We start from the raw sequence: 6,530 nt of genomic DNA, 5'->3' as shown, positions 1-6,530 counted from the left end.
TTCAATAATGTTTCTTTTTTTGGGGGGGGGGGTGGGGGGTGAACTATCAAGCTAACTAAAGCTATCTCGGGACTTGCAGAGGCCGTTTATTTATCATTTACATCCCTACGTGCATCTGTCACTACTGGAATTTTCGTATACGCCGGGTGCCAGGCTCTTCGCCGAGAGCCAAACCACGGGAATTCGGCAAAGTAACATATGATATTGCCAAGAGTAGACCTCGGCAAAAAGACAATACTCGGCAAAGGAACTATTTGCCGGGAGCCAAGAAGCCGCAGCACGGCAAAGTTGTGCCATGTGGCACATCCGGCGGCTAATAACGACACGATCATGGTTGCACCTATTTGCCGAGAGCACCTCTTAGCAAAGATTTGGCAAACATTAGTCCCACCTCGCCTACCAACAAGAAAAAGAGCTATTTAAATAGTCCAATAGTCTAACCACATTAAGCTTTTCTTCAATATTAAGAATATGTATTGTCACTATGAATCTTCATCTTGGGAAAGAGAATGTTTATGATGGCAATCCATATTCTAAAGAATGGGTGCCGGCACTTTTTATTAATTTATAATCCAACCGCACCTGTACCGGGCAATTTTTATTAATTTATAATCCAACCGCACCTGTATCGAGGGCCGCTCTTGGCACAGAAACACTTGTGGAGTGGTGCTCTAGGTAAAGATCGGGCTGTAGGGAAACTTTAGTCCCACCTTGCCCAGGGACAAGTAACAAGACATGTTTAAATAGTTAGATAGTTAGCACGTGTCAGCTCACTGCCAAACAACTAACTTTAATGACACCCGACCTGATGGCGTGTCCAGATAATATGAGCTAGCTAGGTAAACGACTCAGAAGGAGAGACAATCTTTGCCGGGAAGTATCACCGCCACGACACCACACGACGCATTTAATGACTTTGTCCTAAACCGTCCAAGTTAGGCATGATAGCATTGTAGCCACTATTTACCTTATGTAAACTCTGTTTTTCCACTGTGACGCGTTCCTCTATAAAAGGATGCAAACGGCTACCTTTACAGAGAGGAGTAGGATTTTACACCTCACGGTGGCCCGAACCTGGATAAATCTTTGTGTGGATTGTTAGTTCTGCTCTTTGTGCTTGTTAATCTCCCTAGTCAAACCGCAAAGCGGCTTTTGCCGGTCCCATAGATCGTTGTATGCACGACACCATATATACCACCATTGGAGAGAGTGTCCACCATATATACTTGAGAGTGTGTTGATGAGAGTTGTTCTGGGAGGAAGAAAATCAACTTATGACGATGAAGGTCGATCTGTGTGAGCTCTTCCTTGTATAACTTGATAACACAGGAAGGGCTCGCCCAGCTTGACTATCATCGAAAGTCAAAATACTTGTGAGACAGTGAACACCATATATACCACCATCAGATCGAGTGTCCACCTTAGTTGATAGATGAGAGATGTTATCGACTTTTGTCATAGGGGGGACGCTCTTCCTCTGCTCCTCCTCTATGACATTTCTCAAGTAGAAGGAGCAGAGAAAGAGCGACCATCATCGGCTGTCGATGAGAGTTGTTCTTGGAGGGGAAAAAGCGACTTTTCAGGATGACGGTCCATCTTGGTGAGCTCTTCCTGTTATACCTTCATAACGCATGATGGACTCGCCCAACTCGACCATCACCGAAGGTCCAAATATCCGCGAGAGTGTCCACCATGATGAATTTGCTTAGAAGTAATCTTTGATGTTTGCTTCTTATGTTTTTTTCATTGTGTGATGAAATGTATTAACATTGATCGATTTCGCAGCTATGGCTTCCTCTGACGACGCAGCTTCCATTAGGGTCGACTCCGCGGTCAAAGAGAAGCGCCCTGAGGACTACTTGGCGGCGTTCATTGAGATTTTCAGGATCTGGCCAAGAAGAATCCACCAACTAAGGTGATTCCCATAGCATGCACGTATGGTGAACCGTTATGTGATGAAGTTGGAGCATGATTTACTTATTGATTGCCTTCCTTATGAGTGGCGGTCGGGGACGAAGGATGGTCTTTTCCTACCAATCTATCCCCTTAGGAGCATGCGCGTAGTACATCGTTTTGATAACTAATAGATTTTTTCAATAAGTATGTGAGTTCTTTTTACTAATGTTGAGTCCATGCATTATATGCACTCTCACCCTTTCACCATTCTAGCCTCTCTAGTGCCACACAACTTTCGCCGGTACCATACACCCACCATATAGCTTCCTCAAAACAGCCACCATACCTACCTATTATGCCTTTTCCATAGCCATTCCGAGATATATTGCCATGCAACTTTCCACCGTTCCATTTATTATGACACGCTCCATCATTGTCATATTGCTTTGCATGATCATGTAGTTGACATCGTATTTGTGGCAAAGGCACCGTTCATAATTCTTTCATACATGTCACTCTTGAATCAATGCACATCCCGGTACACCGCCGGAGGCATTCGCATAGCGTCATTTTTGTTGTATGTATTGAATTGTAATTCTTGAGTTGTAAGTAAATAAAAGTGTGATGATATTCATTACTAGAGCATTGTCCCATGCGAGGAAAGGATGATGGAAACTATAATTTCCCCACAAGTCAGGATGAGACTCCGGAGGAAAAATAAAATAAAAAGAGGCCATTAAAAAAAGAGAAGGCCCAAATAAAAAAATGAGAGAAAAAGAGAAAAGGTGCAATGCTACTATCCTTTTTCCACACTTGTGCTTCAAAGTAGCACCATGATCTTCATGATAGAGAGTCTTCTATTTTGTCACTTTCATATACTAATGGGAATTTTCATTATAGAACTTGGCTTGTATATTCCAATGATGGGCTCCCTCAAAATGCCCTAGGTCTTCCTGAGCAAGCGAGTTGGATGCACACCCACTTAGTTTTTTTTTGAGCTTTCATACACTTATAGCTCTAGTGCATCCGTTGCATGGCAATCCCTACTCACTCATATTGATATCTATTGATGAGCATCTCCATTGCCCGTTGATACACCTAATTGATGTGAGACTATCTTCTCCCTTTTCTTCTTCTCCACAACCACCATATTCTATTCCACCTCAGTGTTATATCCATTGCTCACGCTCATGTATTGCGTGAAGATAGAAAAAGTTTGGGAACATCAAAAGTATGAAACAATTGCTTGTCTTGTCATCGGGGTTGTGCATGATTTAAATATTTTGTGTGATGAAGATAGAGCATAGCCAGACTATATGATTTTGTAGGGATAGCTTTCCTTAGCCATGTTATTTTGAGAAGACATGATTGCTTTGTTAGTATGCTTGAAGTATTATTACTCTTATGTCAATATGAACATGCCACAATAAAGAAAATTACATTGAGAATTATGCTAGGTAGCATTCCACATCAAAAATTCTGTTTTGATCATTTACCTACTCGAGGACGAGCAGGAATTAAGCTTGGGGATGCTTGATACGTCTCCAATATATCTACAATTTTTGATTGTTCCATACTATTAGATTATCTATTTTGGATGTTTAATAGGCATTTATATGCTATTTTATATTATTTCTGTGACTAACCTATTAACCGATAGCCCAGTGCCAGTTTCTGTTTTTTTTGCCTATTTTAGAGTTTCGCAGAAAAGGAATACCAAACGGAGTCCAAACGGAACCAAACTTTCGCGCTTATCTTTCTTGGACCAGAAGGAAACCATAAGACTTGAAGATGAAGTCAGAGATGCAACGAGGCGGCCACGAGGTAGGAGAGTGTGCCCTAGGTGGTAGGGCGCGCCTCCTACCTCGTGTGCCCCTCGAGGGTCTCCTGACCTAGCTCCTTCGCCTATGTATACTCTTCTGCCCTGAAAACATCCAGGGGAGCCAAAAAACCACTTTTTCACCACCGCAATCTTCTGAACCCGTGAGATCCCATCTAGGGGCCTTTTCCGTTGTCCTGCCGGAGGGGGATTCGATCCTGGAGGGCTTCTTCATCAACATCATTGCCTCTCCGATGACGCGCGAGTAGTTTACCACAGACCTTTGGGTCCATAGCTAGTCGCTAGATGGCTTCTTCTCACTACTAGGGAAAAGCCTATACACAGAATCTTATCAGCAGCGCGCTTCAAAATAACTCGCTGCTGCTAACTAGCAGTAGCGCGCGCAGACGAAACTCGCTGCTGAAACAAATATAGCAGTAGCGCGTCCTCTCAAAGACGCGCTGCTGCTATAATTCCTACGACGCCACCGCGAGGCTAGTTATAGCAGCAACGCGTTATAGCGACGCGCGCTGCTGGTACGTAGCATAGTAGAAGTGCATTTCTCAGATAAGCGCTACTGCTAAGTTTCCTACAAAAATTTAGTCCCACCTCGCTCCGTGAAGAGAGTTTTTACCACCTTAAATATGTTACTTCTCAAACTTTGACAAGCACTTGATCTTCATTGAACTCTATGTGTAGAATTTGTGGCTGCAATATGAGTCTTCACCTGTTCCTAAACCGGTGAGGACTCATATTGACAAATCAGATTGTACACAAAAAGATCGTTGATGATCAATGTATTTTTGATATATTGAACAAAGTCTATTTTTACACGCTGACACGTAGCAGTAGCGCTTTATTGTGAAAGGCGCTGCTGCTAGATAGCTTAGCAGTAGCGTCTTTCCCTAAAGCGCACTACTGCCAAGCCATTCATCTCCCCATCTCCTCCATTCCGGTCCACTCACACAGCCACACAATCCTCTCCGTCTGTGCGCCGCGCCGGTCCACCCCCGTCGCCCCTCCTCCGTCTGCGCCGCGCGCCGTCACCTCCTCCTCCTTGCTGGACTCGGTACCGGCCTCCTCCTCCGTCCTCCCTCTCCACTCGCCGCTGGCCGGCCCCTCCTCGCTCCGCCTTCCTCCTCCGTCCTCCCTCAACTGGCCGCTGGCCGGCCCCTCCTCGCTCCGCCTTCCTCCTCCGTCCTCCCTCAACTGGCCGCGCCGGCCGGCCCCTCCTCGTTCCGCCGTCCTCCTCCGTCCTCCCTCAACTGGCCGCGCCGGCCGGCCCCTCCTCGCTCCGCCTTCCTCCTTCATCCTACTCTCTTCTCCCTCCTCGAGTCGCCCCTCCTTCTCCCTCCTGCTCATATGCAACATTTTGATTTAGTTAATACAATTTAGTTGATTTAGTAGGCTAGTTGATTTTGTTGACTTAGAACATTTTGATTTAGTTGATTTAGTAGGCTAGTTCATTTAGTTGATTTAGAACATTTTGATTTAGTTGATTTAGTAGGCTAGTTGATTTAGTTGATTTTAGAACATTTTGATTTAGTTGATTTAGTAGGCTAGTTGATTTAGTTGACTTAGAACATTTTGATTTAGTTGATTTAGTAGGCTAGTTCATATGCAACATTTTTATTTAGTTGATATGATTTAGTTGATTTAGTATGCTAGTTGATTTAGTTCACTTAGAACATTTTGATTTAGTTGATCGTTAATCCTTTGCTCATATTGCTTTAGGAAGAATGGCTCCACCACCACCACCACTATGTCGACTGTGCAAGTCAAGATGCGCCAGCAGCCTTGCAACTGGCAAGCTGTTCGGCATCTACTTCCAGCCGAGTTTTCGTCATGCGGCGGTAAGAAATTAGATGAAATGTAATAACTATTTTATTTTTAGTGTTGGCATTACTACATTGTGTCATTGTGCTTATTTTACACAGATCGTCCCATGCAATGTGAGGTTGAAATTCAACAAGCTGACAGGAGACACTATGACATTTGAGGCTCCTGGGGGGCCATACACTATGGAGGTCGAGAAAGGACGCAATATGTCGCAGATTGGAGGAGATGGATGGGCCCGTTTCGTCGCTCGCATGCGTCTTACTGGTGGTGAGTTGATCAGCTTCAACTTCCGAGCAGAAAGACCCAAGCTAGCTGTCATTTATCTCAACCTGGTGGAAGATGATGAAGATGACGAAGATGATGAAGATGATGAAGATAATGAGGACCCACTCGATGAAGATGATGAGGACCCACTTCATGAAGCCACCGTAGCTCAAAGAACAAGGCTGAGTGAGGAGGAGGTGTCCAACCTGTGGGACATAATTCCGCCACATGCTGACTTTGTCGGGGTGCCATTCGTGACCCGCTTGACAAATACCATGGTTGATCGACATGATATGGTATGTTATACTTACAAATGCAAATTATCCGATGAATTACTTAGTGTACAGTCCAATGATATGGTATGTTTTGTGGAATCTAGTCGATGATATGTTTTAGTGTAGAGTTCGATCACATGCTTATTAGTGTAGAATCTAAGGAAACTATTAATAGTGTAGATAATCCATATTTACTTATTTACGAGGTTATTTATTAATTGATTTGTTTTTTTTATTCAGAATTTGACAAAGAGCATATCTGTGAGTTATGGTATCGATTCTGATGAAGAAGGCTCAGCTGGACTTCGCCTTACTGCAAGGGGCTCCGTCACAACATGTACTTACCGCGTGGACACGGACGGTCGCACACACTTAAACTCGGTTGAGTGGAAGAAATTCCTCGATGGCAAGAATCTTCGTGTTCGACAGGCCATCCT

The sequence above is a fragment of the Triticum dicoccoides genome, chromosome 1B, assembly GCF_002162155.2.
Source record: "Triticum dicoccoides isolate Atlit2015 ecotype Zavitan chromosome 1B, WEW_v2.0, whole genome shotgun sequence".
In the NCBI taxonomy this organism is placed as follows: domain Eukaryota; kingdom Viridiplantae; phylum Streptophyta; class Magnoliopsida; order Poales; family Poaceae; genus Triticum; species Triticum dicoccoides.
This window is presented reverse-complemented; position numbering follows the sequence as displayed.